Below are 10,641 nucleotides of genomic sequence, written 5' to 3'. Positions count from 1 at the left end.
TCCGTGCTCAGAAGCAGCCCCGTGGCAGGCAGGACAGTGCGGGATGTCTTCTGGGCACGCAGCATGCTGCTTCCCATGCCCGGGACAAACTCAGAGCAGGTGCCTGGCTTGCGCTTCCATCTGCCGAGACTTGGAGCTGGCCAGCGCGCACCTTCCCGCTGTGTGTGCTGCTGTCCGCAAACAGCCTCCAAACAAAGCAGGGCACTAAGGCAGGAGAAGTAAGCGCCCCAGGAGGGAATCTGCCTGCGAGGGAACCTGTGCAGCACATCCCTTGTTCCGCTCGCCACTTCCCTGACACTTAGGCAAAGCCCATCTCAGCTGGCTTGTAGGCGTGCCTCCGTGCTCAGAAGCAGCCCCGTGGCAGGCAGGACAGTGCGGGATGTCTTCTGGGCACGCAGCATGCTGCTTCCCACGCCCGGGACAAACTGCGAGCAGGTGCCTGGCTTGCGCTTCTATGTGCCGAGACTTGGAGCTGGCCAGCGCGCACCTTCCCGCTGTGTGTGCTGCTGTCCGCAAACAGCCTCCAAACAAAGCAGGGCACTAAGGCAAGAGAAGTAAGCGCCCCAGGAGGGAATCTGCCTGCGAGGGAAGCTGTGCAGCACATCCCTTGTTCCGCTCGCCACTTCCCTGACTCTTAGGCAAAGCCCATCTCAGCTGGCTTGTAGGCGTGCCTCCGTGCTCAGAAGCAGCCCCGTGGCAGGCAGGACAGTGCGGGATGTCTTCTGGGCACGCAGCATGCTGCTTCCCACGCCCGGGACAAACTGCGAGCAGGTGCCTGGCTTGCGCTTCTATGTGCCGAGACTTGGAGCTGGCCAGCGCGCACCTTCCCGCTGTGTGTGCTGCTGTTCGCAAACAGCCTCCAAACAAAGCAGGGCACTAAGGCAGGAGAAGTAAGCGCCCCAGGAGGGAATCTGCCTGCGAGGGAACCTGTGCAGCACATCCCTTGTTCCGCTCGCCACTTCCCTCACTCTTAGGCAAAGCCCATCTCAGCTGGCTTGTAGGCGTGCCTCCGTGCTCAGAAGCAGCCCCGTGGCAGGCAGGACAGTGCGGGATGTCTTCTGGGCACGCAGCATGCTGCTTCCCACGCCCGGGACAAACTCCAAGCAGGTGCCTGGCTTGCGCTTCTATGTGCCGAGACTTGGAGCTGGCCAGCGCGCACCTTCCCGCTATGTGTGCTGCTGTCCGCAAACAGCCTCCAAACAAAGCAGGGCACTAAGGCAAGAGAAGTAAGAGCCCCAGGAGGGAATCTGCCTGCGAGGGAACCTGTGCAGCACATCCCTTGTTCCGCTCGCCACTTCCCTGACTCTTAGGCAAAGCCCATCTCAGCTGGCTTGTAGGCGTGCCTCCGTGCTCAGAAGCAGCCCCGTGGCAGGCAGGACAGTGCGGGATGTCTTCTGGGCACGCAGCATGCTGCTTCCCACGCCCGGGACAAACTGCGAGCTGGTGCCTGGCTTGCGCTTCTATGTGCCGAGACTTGGAGCTGGCCAGCGCGCACCTTCCCGCAGTGTGTGCTGCTGTCCGCAAACAGCCTCCAAACAAAGCAGGGCACTAAGGCAGGAGAAGTAAGCGCCCCAGGAGGGAATCTGCCTGCGAGGGAAGCTGTGCAGCACATCCCTTGTTTCGCTCGCCACTTCCCTGACTCTTAGGCAAAGCCCATCTCAGCTGGCTTGTAGGTGTGCCTCCGTGCTCAGAAGCAGCCCCGTGGCAGGCAGGACAGTGCGGGATGTCTTCTGGGCACGCAGCATGCTGCTTCCCATGCCCGAGACAAACTGCGAGCAGGTGCCTGGCTTGCGCTTCTATGCGCCGAGACTTGGATCTGGCCAGCGCGCACCTTCCCGCTGTGTGTGCTGCTCTCCGCAAACAGCCTCCAAACAAAGCAGGGCACTAAGGCAGGAGAAGTAAGCGCCCCAGGAGGGAATCTGCCTGCGAGGGAACCTGTGCAGCACATCCCTTGTTCCGCTCGCCACTTCCCTGACTCTTAGGCAAAGCCCATCTCAGCTGGCTGGTAGGCGTGCCTCCGTGCTCAGAAGCAGCCCCGTGGCAGGCAGGACAGTGCGGGATGTCTTCTGGGCACGCAGCATGCTGCTTCCCACGCCCGGGACAAACTCAGAGCAGGTGCCTGGCTTGCGCTTCTATGTGCCGAGACTTGGAGCTGGCCAGCGCGCACCTTCCCGCTGTGTGTGCTGCTGTCCGCAAACAGCCTCCAAACAAAGCAGGGCACTAAGGCAGGAGAAGTAAGCGCCCCAGGAGGGAATCTGCCTGCGAGGGAACCTGTGCAGCACATCCCTTGTTCCGCTCGCCACTTCCCTGACTCTTAGGCAAAGCCCATCTCAGCTGGCTGGTAGGCGTGCCTCCGTGCTCAGAAGCAGCCCCGTGGCAGGCAGGACAGTGCGGGATGTCTTCTGGGCACGCAGCATGCTGCTTCCCATGCCCGGGACAAACTCCGAGCAGGTGCCTGGCTTGCGCTTCTATGTGCCGAGACTTGGAGCTGGCCAGCGCGCACCTTCCCGCTGTGTGTGCTGCTGTCCGCAAACAGCCTCCAAACAAAGCAGGGCACTAAGGCAAGAGAAGTAAGCGCCCCAGGAGGGAATCTGCCTGCGAGGGAAGCTGTGCAGCACATCCCTTGTTCCGCTCGCCACTTCCCTGACTCTTAGGCAAAGCCCATCTCAGCTGGCTGGTAGGCGTGCCTCCGTGCTCAGAAGCAGCCCCGTGGCAGGCAGGACAGTGCGGGATGTCTTCTGGGCACGCAGCATGCTGCTTCCCATGCCCGGGACAAACTGCGAGCAGGTGCCTGGCTTGCGCTTCTATGTGCCGAGACTTGGAGCTGGCCAGCGCGCACCTTCCCGCTGTGTGTGCTGCTGTTCGCAAACAGCCTCCAAACAAAGCAGGGCACTAAGGCAGGAGAAGTAAGCGCCCCAGGAGGGAATCTGCCTGCGAGGGAACCTGTGCAGCACATCCCTTGTTCCGCTCGCCACTTCCCTGACTCTTAGGCAGAGCCCATCTCAGCTGGCTGGTAGGCGTGCCTCCGTGCTCAGAAGCAGCCCCGTGGCAGGCAGGACAGTGCGGGATGTCTTCTGGGCACGCAGCATGCTGCTTCCCATGCCCGGGACAAACTCAGAGCAGGTGCCTGGCTTGCGCTTCCATCTGCCGAGACTTGGAGCTGGCCAGCGCGCACCTTCCCGCTGTGTGTGCTGCTGTCCGCAAACAGCCTCCAAACAAAGCAGGGCACTAAGGCAGGAGAAGTAAGCGCCCCAGGAGGGAATCTGCCTGCGAGGGAACCTGTGCAGCACATCCCTTGTTCCGCTCGCCACTTCCCTGACACTTAGGCAAAGCCCATCTCAGCTGGCTTGTAGGCGTGCCTCCGTGCTCAGAAGCAGCCCCGTGGCAGGCAGGACAGTGCGGGATGTCTTCTGGGCACGCAGCATGCTGCTTCCCACGCCCGGGACAAACTGCGAGCAGGTGCCTGGCTTGCGCTTCTATGTGCCGAGACTTGGAGCTGGCCAGCGCGCACCTTCCCGCTGTGTGTGCTGCTGTCCGCAAACAGCCTCCAAACAAAGCAGGGCACTAAGGCAAGAGAAGTAAGCGCCCCAGGAGGGAATCTGCCTGCGAGGGAAGCTGTGCAGCACATCCCTTGTTCCGCTCGCCACTTCCCTGACTCTTAGGCAAAGCCCATCTCAGCTGGCTTGTAGGCGTGCCTCCGTGCTCAGAAGCAGCCCCGTGGCAGGCAGGACAGTGCGGCATGTCTTCTGGGCACGCAGCATGCTGCTTCCCATGCCCGGGACAAACTGCGAGCAGGTGCCTGGCTTGTGCTTCCATCTGCCGAGACTTGGAGCTGGCCAGCGCGCACCTTCCCGCTGTGTGTGCTGCTGTCCGCAAACAGCCTCCAAACAAAGCAGGGCACTAAGGCAAGAGAAGTAAGCGCCCCAGGAGGGAATCTGCCTGCGAGGGAACCTGTGCAGCACATCCCTTGTTCCGCTCGCCACTTCCCTGACTCTTAGGCAAAGCCCATCTCAGCTGGCTGGTAGGCGTGCCTCCGTGCTCAGAAGCAGCCCCGTGGCAGGCAGGACAGTGCGGGATGTCTTCTGGGCACGCAGCATGCTGCTTCCCATGCCCGGGACAAACTGCGAGCAGGTGCCTGGCTTGCGCTTCTATGTGCCGAGACTTGGAGCTGGCCAGCGCGCACCTTCCCGCTGTGTGTGCTGCTGTCCGCAAACAGCCTCCAAACAAAGCAGGGCACTAAGGCAAGAGAAGTAAGCACCCCAGGAGGGAATCTGCCTGCGAGGGAAGCTGTGCAGCACATCCCTTGTTCCGCTCGCCACTTCCCTGACTCTTAGGCAGAGCCCATCTCAGCTGGCTGGTAGGCGTGCCTCCGTGCTCAGAAGCAGCCCCGTGGCAGGCAGGACAGTGCGGGATGTCTTCTGGGCACGCAGCATGCTGCTTCCCATGCCCGGGACAAACTCAGAGCAGGTGCCTGGCTTGCGCTTCTATGTGCCGAGACTTGGAGCTGGCCAGCGCGCACCTTCCCGCTGTGTGTGCTGCTGTCCGCAAACAGCCTCCAAACAAAGCAGGGCACTAAGGCAGGAGAAGTAAGCGCCCCAGGAGGGAATCTGCCTGCGAGGGAACCTGTGCAGCACATCCCTTGTTCCGCTCGCCACTTCCCTGACTCTTAGGCAAAGCCCATCTCAGCTGGCTGGTAGGCGTGCCTCCGTGCTCAGAAGCAGCCCCGTGGCAGGCAGGACAGTGCGGGATGTCTTCTGGGCACGCAGCATGCTGCTTCCCATGCCTGGGACAAACTCAGAGCAGGTGCCTGGCTTGCGCTTCTATGTGCCGAGACTTGGAGCTGGCCAGCGCGCACCTTCCCGCTGTGTGTGCTGCTGTCCGCAAACAGCCTCCAAACAAAGCAGGGCACTAAGGCAAGAGAAGTAAGCGCCCCAGGAGGGAATCTGCCTGCGAGGGAACCTGTGCAGCACATCCCTTGTTCCGCTCGCCACTTCCCTGACTCTTAGGCAAAGCCCATCTCAGCTGGCTGGTAGGCGTGCCTCCGTGCTCAGAAGCAGCCCCGTGGCAGGCAGGACAGTGCGGGATGTCTTCTGGGCACGCAGCATGCTGCTTCCCATGCCCGGGACAAACTGCGAGCAGGTGCCTGGCTTGCGCTTCTATGTGCCGAGACTTGGAGCTGGCCAGCGCGCACCTTCCCGCTGTGTGTGCTGCTGTTCGCAAACAGCCTCCAAACAAAGCAGGGCACTAAGGCAGGAGAAGTAAGCGCCCCAGGAGGGAATCTGCCTGCGAGGGAACCTGTGCAGCACATCCCTTGTTCCGCTCGCCACTTCCCTGACTCTTAGGCAGAGCCCATCTCAGCTGGCTGGTAGGCGTGCCTCCGTGCTCAGAAGCAGCCCCGTGGCAGGCAGGACAGTGCGGGATGTCTTCTGGGCACGCAGCATGCTGCTTCCCACGCCCGGGACAAACCGAGAGCAGGTGCCTGGCTTGCGCTTCTATGTGCCGAGACTTGGAGCTGGCCAGCGCGCACCTTCCCGCTGTGTGTGCTGCTGTCCGCAAACAGCCTCCAAACAAAGCAGGGCACTAAGGCAAGAGAAGTAAGCGCCCCAGGAGGGAATCTGCCTGCGAGGGAAGCTGTGCAGCACATCCCTTGTTCCGCTCGCCACTTCCCTCACTCTTAGGCAAAGCCCATCTCAGCTGGCTTGTAGGCGTGCCTCCGTGCTCAGAAGCAGCCCCGTGGCAGGCAGGACAGTGCGGGATGTCTTCTGGGCACGCAGCATGCTGCTTCCCACGCCCGGGACAAACTCAGAGCAGGTGCCTGGCTTGCGCTTCTATGTGCCGAGACTTAGAGCTGGCCAGCGCGCACCTTCCCGCTGTGTGTGCTGCTGTCCGCAAACAGCCTCCAAACAAAGCAGGGCACTAAGGCAAGAGAAGTAAGCGCCCCAGGAGGGAATCTGCCTGCGAGGGAAGCTGTGCAGCACATCCCTTGTTCCGCTCGCCACTTCCCTGACTCTTAGGCAAAGCCCATCTCAGCTGGCTTGTAGGCGTGCCTCCGTGCTCAGAAGCAGCCCCGTGGCAGGCAGGACAGTGCGGGATGTCTTCTGGGCACGCAGCATGCTGCTTCCCATGCCCGGGACAAACTGCGAGCAGGTGCCTGGCTTGTGCTTCCATCTGCCGAGACTTGGAGCTGGCCAGCGCGCACCTTCCCGCTGTGTGTGCTGCTGTCCGCAAACAGCCTCCAAACAAAGCAGGGCACTAAGGCAGGAGAAGTAAGCGCCCCAGGAGGGAATCTGCCTGCGAGGGAACCTGTGCAGCACATCCCTTGTTCCGCTCGCCACTTCCCTGACTCTTAGGCAAAGCCCATCTCAGCTGGCTTGTAGGCGTGCCTCCGTGCTCAGAAGCAGCCCCGTGGCAGGCAGGACAGTGCGGGATGTCTTCTGGGCACGCAGCATGCTGCTTCCCACGCCCGGGACAAACTCAGAGCAGGTGCCTGGCTTGCGCTTCTATGTGCCGAGACTTGGAGCTGGCCAGCGCGCACCTTCCCGCTGTGTGTGCTGCTGTCCGCAAACAGCCTCCAAACAAAGCAGGGCACTAAGGCAAGAGAAGTAAGCACCCCAGGAGGGAATCTGCCTGCGAGGGAAGCTGTGCAGCACATCCCTTGTTCCGCTCGCCACTTCCCTCACTCTTAGGCAAAGCCCATCTCAGCTGGCTTGTAGGCGTGCCTCCGTGCTCAGAAGCAGCCCCGTGGCAGGCAGGACAGTGCGGGATGTCTTCTGGGCACGCAGCATGCTGCTTCCCACGCCCGGGACAAACTGCGAGCAGGTGCCTGGCTTGTGCTTCCATCTGCCGAGACTTGGAGCTGGCCAGCGCGCACCTTCCCGCTGTGTGTGCTGCTGTCCGCAAACAGCCTCCAAACAAAGCAGGGGACTAAGGCAGGAGAAGTAAGCGCCCCAGGAGGGAATCTGCCTGCGAGGGAAGCTGTGCAGCACATCCCTTGTTCCGCTCGCCACTTCCCTGACTCTTAGGCAAAGCCCATCTCAGCTGGCTTGTAGGCGTGCCTCCGTGCTCAGAAGCAGCCCCGTGGCAGGCAGGACAGTGCGGGATGTCTTCTGGGCACGCAGCATGCTGCTTCCCACGCCCGGGACAAACTGCGAGCAGGTGCCTGGCTTGCGCTTCTATGTGCCGAGACTTGGAGCTGGCCAGCGCGCACCTTCCCGCTGTGTGTGCTGCTGTCCGCAAACAGCCTCCAAACAAAGCAGGGCACTAAGGCAGGAGAAGTAAGCGCCCCAGGAGGGAATCTGCCTGCGAGGGAAGCTGTGCAGCACATCCCTTGTTCCGCTCGCCACTTCCCTGACTCTTAGGCAAAGCCCATCTCAGCCTGCTTGTAGGCGTGCCTCCATGCTCAGAAGCAGCCCCGTGGCAGGCAGGACAGTGCGGGATGTCTTCTGGGCACGCAGCATGCTGCTTCCCACGCCCGGGACAAACTGCGAGCAGGTGCCTGGCTTGCGCTTCTATGTGCCGAGACTTGGAGCTGGCCAGCGCGCACCTTCCCGCTGTGTGTGCTGCTGTCCGCAAAGAGCCTCCAAACAAAGCAGGGCACTAAGGCAAGAGAAGTAAGCGCCCCAGGAGGGAATCTGCCTGCGAGGGAAGCTGTGCAGCACATCCCTTGTTCCGCTCGCCACTTCCCTGACTCTTAGGCAAAGCCCATCTCAGCTGGCTTGTAGGCGTGCCTCCGTGCTCAGAAGCAGCCCCGTGGCAGGCAGGACAGTGCGGGATGTCTTCTGGGCACGCAGCATGCTGCTTCCCACGCCCGGGACAAACTGCGAGCAGGTGCCTGGCTTGTGCTTCCATCTGCCGAGACTTGGAGCTGGCCAGCGCGCACCTTCCCGCTGTGTGTGCTGCTGTCCGCAAACAGCCTCCAAACAAAGCAGGGCACTAAGGCAGGAGAAGTAAGCGCCCCAGGAGGGAATCTGCCTGCGAGGGAACCTGTGCAGCACATCCCTTGTTCCGCTCGCCACTTCCCTGACTCTTAGGCAAAGCCCATCTCAGCTGGCTTGTAGGCGTGCCTCCGTGCTCAGAAGCAGCCCCGTGGCAGGCAGGACAGTGCGGGATGTCTTCTGGGCACGCAGCATGCTGCTTCCCACGCCCGGGACAAACTGCGAGCAGGTGCCTGGCTTGCGCTTCTATGTGCCGAGACTTAGAGCTGGCCAGCGCGCACCTTCCCGCTGTGTGTGCTGCTGTCCGCAAACAGCCTCCAAACAAAGCAGGGCACTAAGGCAAGAGAAGTAAGCGCCCCAGGAGGGAATCTGCCTGCGAGGGAAGCTGTGCAGCACATCCCTTGTTCCGCTCGCCACTTCCCTGACTCTTAGGCAAAGCCCATCTCAGCTGGCTTGTAGGCGTGCCTCCGTGCTCAGAAGCAGCCCCGTGGCAGGCAGGACAGTGCGGGATGTCTTCTGGGCACGCAGCATGCTGCTTCCCACGCCCGGGACAAACTGCGAGCAGGTGCCTGGCTTGTGCTTCCATCTGCCGAGACTTGGAGCTGGCCAGCGCGCACCTTCCCGCTGTGTGTGCTGCTGTCCGCAAACAGCCTCCAAACAAAGCAGGGCACTAAGGCAGGAGAAGTAAGCGCCCCAGGAGGGAATCTGCCTGCGAGGGAAGCTGTGCAGCACATCCCTTGTTCCGCTCGCCACTTCCCTCACTCTTAGGCAAAGCCCATCTCAGCTGGCTTGTAGGCGTGCCTCCGTGCTCAGAAGCAGCCCCGTGGCAGGCAGGACAGTGCGGGATGTCTTCTGGGCACGCAGCATGCTGCTTCCCACGCCCGGGACAAACTGCGAGCAGGTGCCTGGCTTGTGCTTCCATCTGCCGAGACTTGGAGCTGGCCAGCGCGCACCTTCCCGCTGTGTGTGCTGCTGTCCGCAAACAGCCTCCAAACAAAGCAGGGGACTAAGGCAAGAGAAGTAAGCGCCCCAGGAGGGAATCTGCCTGCGAGGGAAGCTGTGCAGCACATCCCTTGTTCCGCTCGCCACTTCCCTGACTCTTAGGCAAAGCCCATCTCAGCTGGCTTGTAGGCGTGCCTCCGTGCTCAGAAGCAGCCCCGTGGCAGGCAGGACAGTGCGGGATGTCTTCTGGGCACGCAGCATGCTGCTTCCCACGCCCGGGACAAACTCCGAGCAGGTGCCTGGCTTGCGCTTCTATGTGCCGAGACTTGGAGCTGGCCAGCGCGCACCTTCCCGCTGTGTGTGCTGCTGTCCGCAAACAGCCTCCAAACAAAGCAGGGCACTAAGGCAGGAGAAGTAAGCGCCCCAGGAGGGAATCTGCCTGCGAGGGAAGCTGTGCAGCACATCCCTTGTTCCGCTCGCCACTTCCCTGACTCTTAGGCAAAGCCCATCTCAGCTGGCTTGTAGGCGTGCCTCCGTGCTCAGAAGCAGCCCCGTGGCAGGCAGGACAGTGCGGGATGTCTTCTGGGCACGCAGCATGCTGCTTCCCACGCCCGGGACAAACTGCGAGCAGGTGCCTGGCTTGCGCTTCTATGTGCCGAGACTTAGAGCTGGCCAGCGCGCACCTTCCCGCTGTGTGTGCTGCTGTCCGCAAACAGCCTCCAAACAAAGCAGGGCACTAAGGCAAGAGAAGTAAGCGCCCCAGGAGGGAATCTGCCTGCGAGGGAAGCTGTGCAGCACATCCCTTGTTCCGCTCGCCACTTCCCTGACTCTTAGGCAAAGCCCATCTCAGCTGGCTTGTAGGCGTGCCTCCGTGCTCAGAAGCAGCCCCGTGGCAGGCAGGACAGTGCGGGATGTCTTCTGGGCACGCAGCATGCTGCTTCCCACGCCCGGGACAAACTGCGAGCAGGTGCCTGGCTTGTGCTTCCATCTGCCGAGACTTGGAGCTGGCCAGCGCGCACCTTCCCGCTGTGTGTGCTGCTGTCCGCAAACAGCCTCCAAACAAAGCAGGGCACTAAGGCAAGAGAAGTAAGCGCCCCAGGAGGGAATCTGCCTGCGAGGGAAGCTGTGCAGCACATCCCTTGTTCCGCTCGCCACTTCCCTGACTCTTAGGCAAAGCCCATCTCAGCTGGCTTGTAGGCGTGCCTCCGTGCTCAGAAGCAGCCCCGTGGCAGGCAGGACAGTGCGGGATGTCTTCTGGGCACGCAGCATGCTGCTTCCCACGCCCGGGACAAACTGCGAGCAGGTGCCTGGCTTGCGCTTCTATGTGCCGAGACTTGGAGCTGGCCAGCGCGCACCTTCCCGCTGTGTGTGCTGCTGTCCGCAAACAGCCTCCAAACAAAGCAGGGCACTAAGGCAAGAGAAGTAAGCGCCACAGGAGGGAATCTGCCTGCGAGGGAACCTGTGCAGCACATCCCTTGTTCCGCTCGCCACTTCCCTGACTCTTAGGCAAAGCCCATCTCAGCTGGCTTGTAGGCGTGCCTCCGTGCTCAGAAGCAGCCCCGTGGCAGGCAGGACAGTGCGGGATGTCTTCTGGGCACGCAGCATGCTGCTTCCCATGCCCGGGACAAACTGCGAGCAGGTGCCTGGCTTGTGCTTCCATCTGCCGAGACTTGGAGCTGGCCAGCGCGCACCTTCCCGCTGTGTGTGCTGCTGTCCGCAAACAGCCTCCAAACAAAGCAGGGCACTAAGGCAGGAGAAGTAAGCG

The sequence above is a fragment of the Rhea pennata genome, unplaced genomic scaffold (genome assembly GCF_028389875.1).
Source record: "Rhea pennata isolate bPtePen1 unplaced genomic scaffold, bPtePen1.pri scaffold_76, whole genome shotgun sequence".
In the NCBI taxonomy this organism is placed as follows: Eukaryota; Metazoa; Chordata; class Aves; order Rheiformes; family Rheidae; genus Rhea; species Rhea pennata.
Note: the sequence above shows the minus strand (reverse complement) of the source record.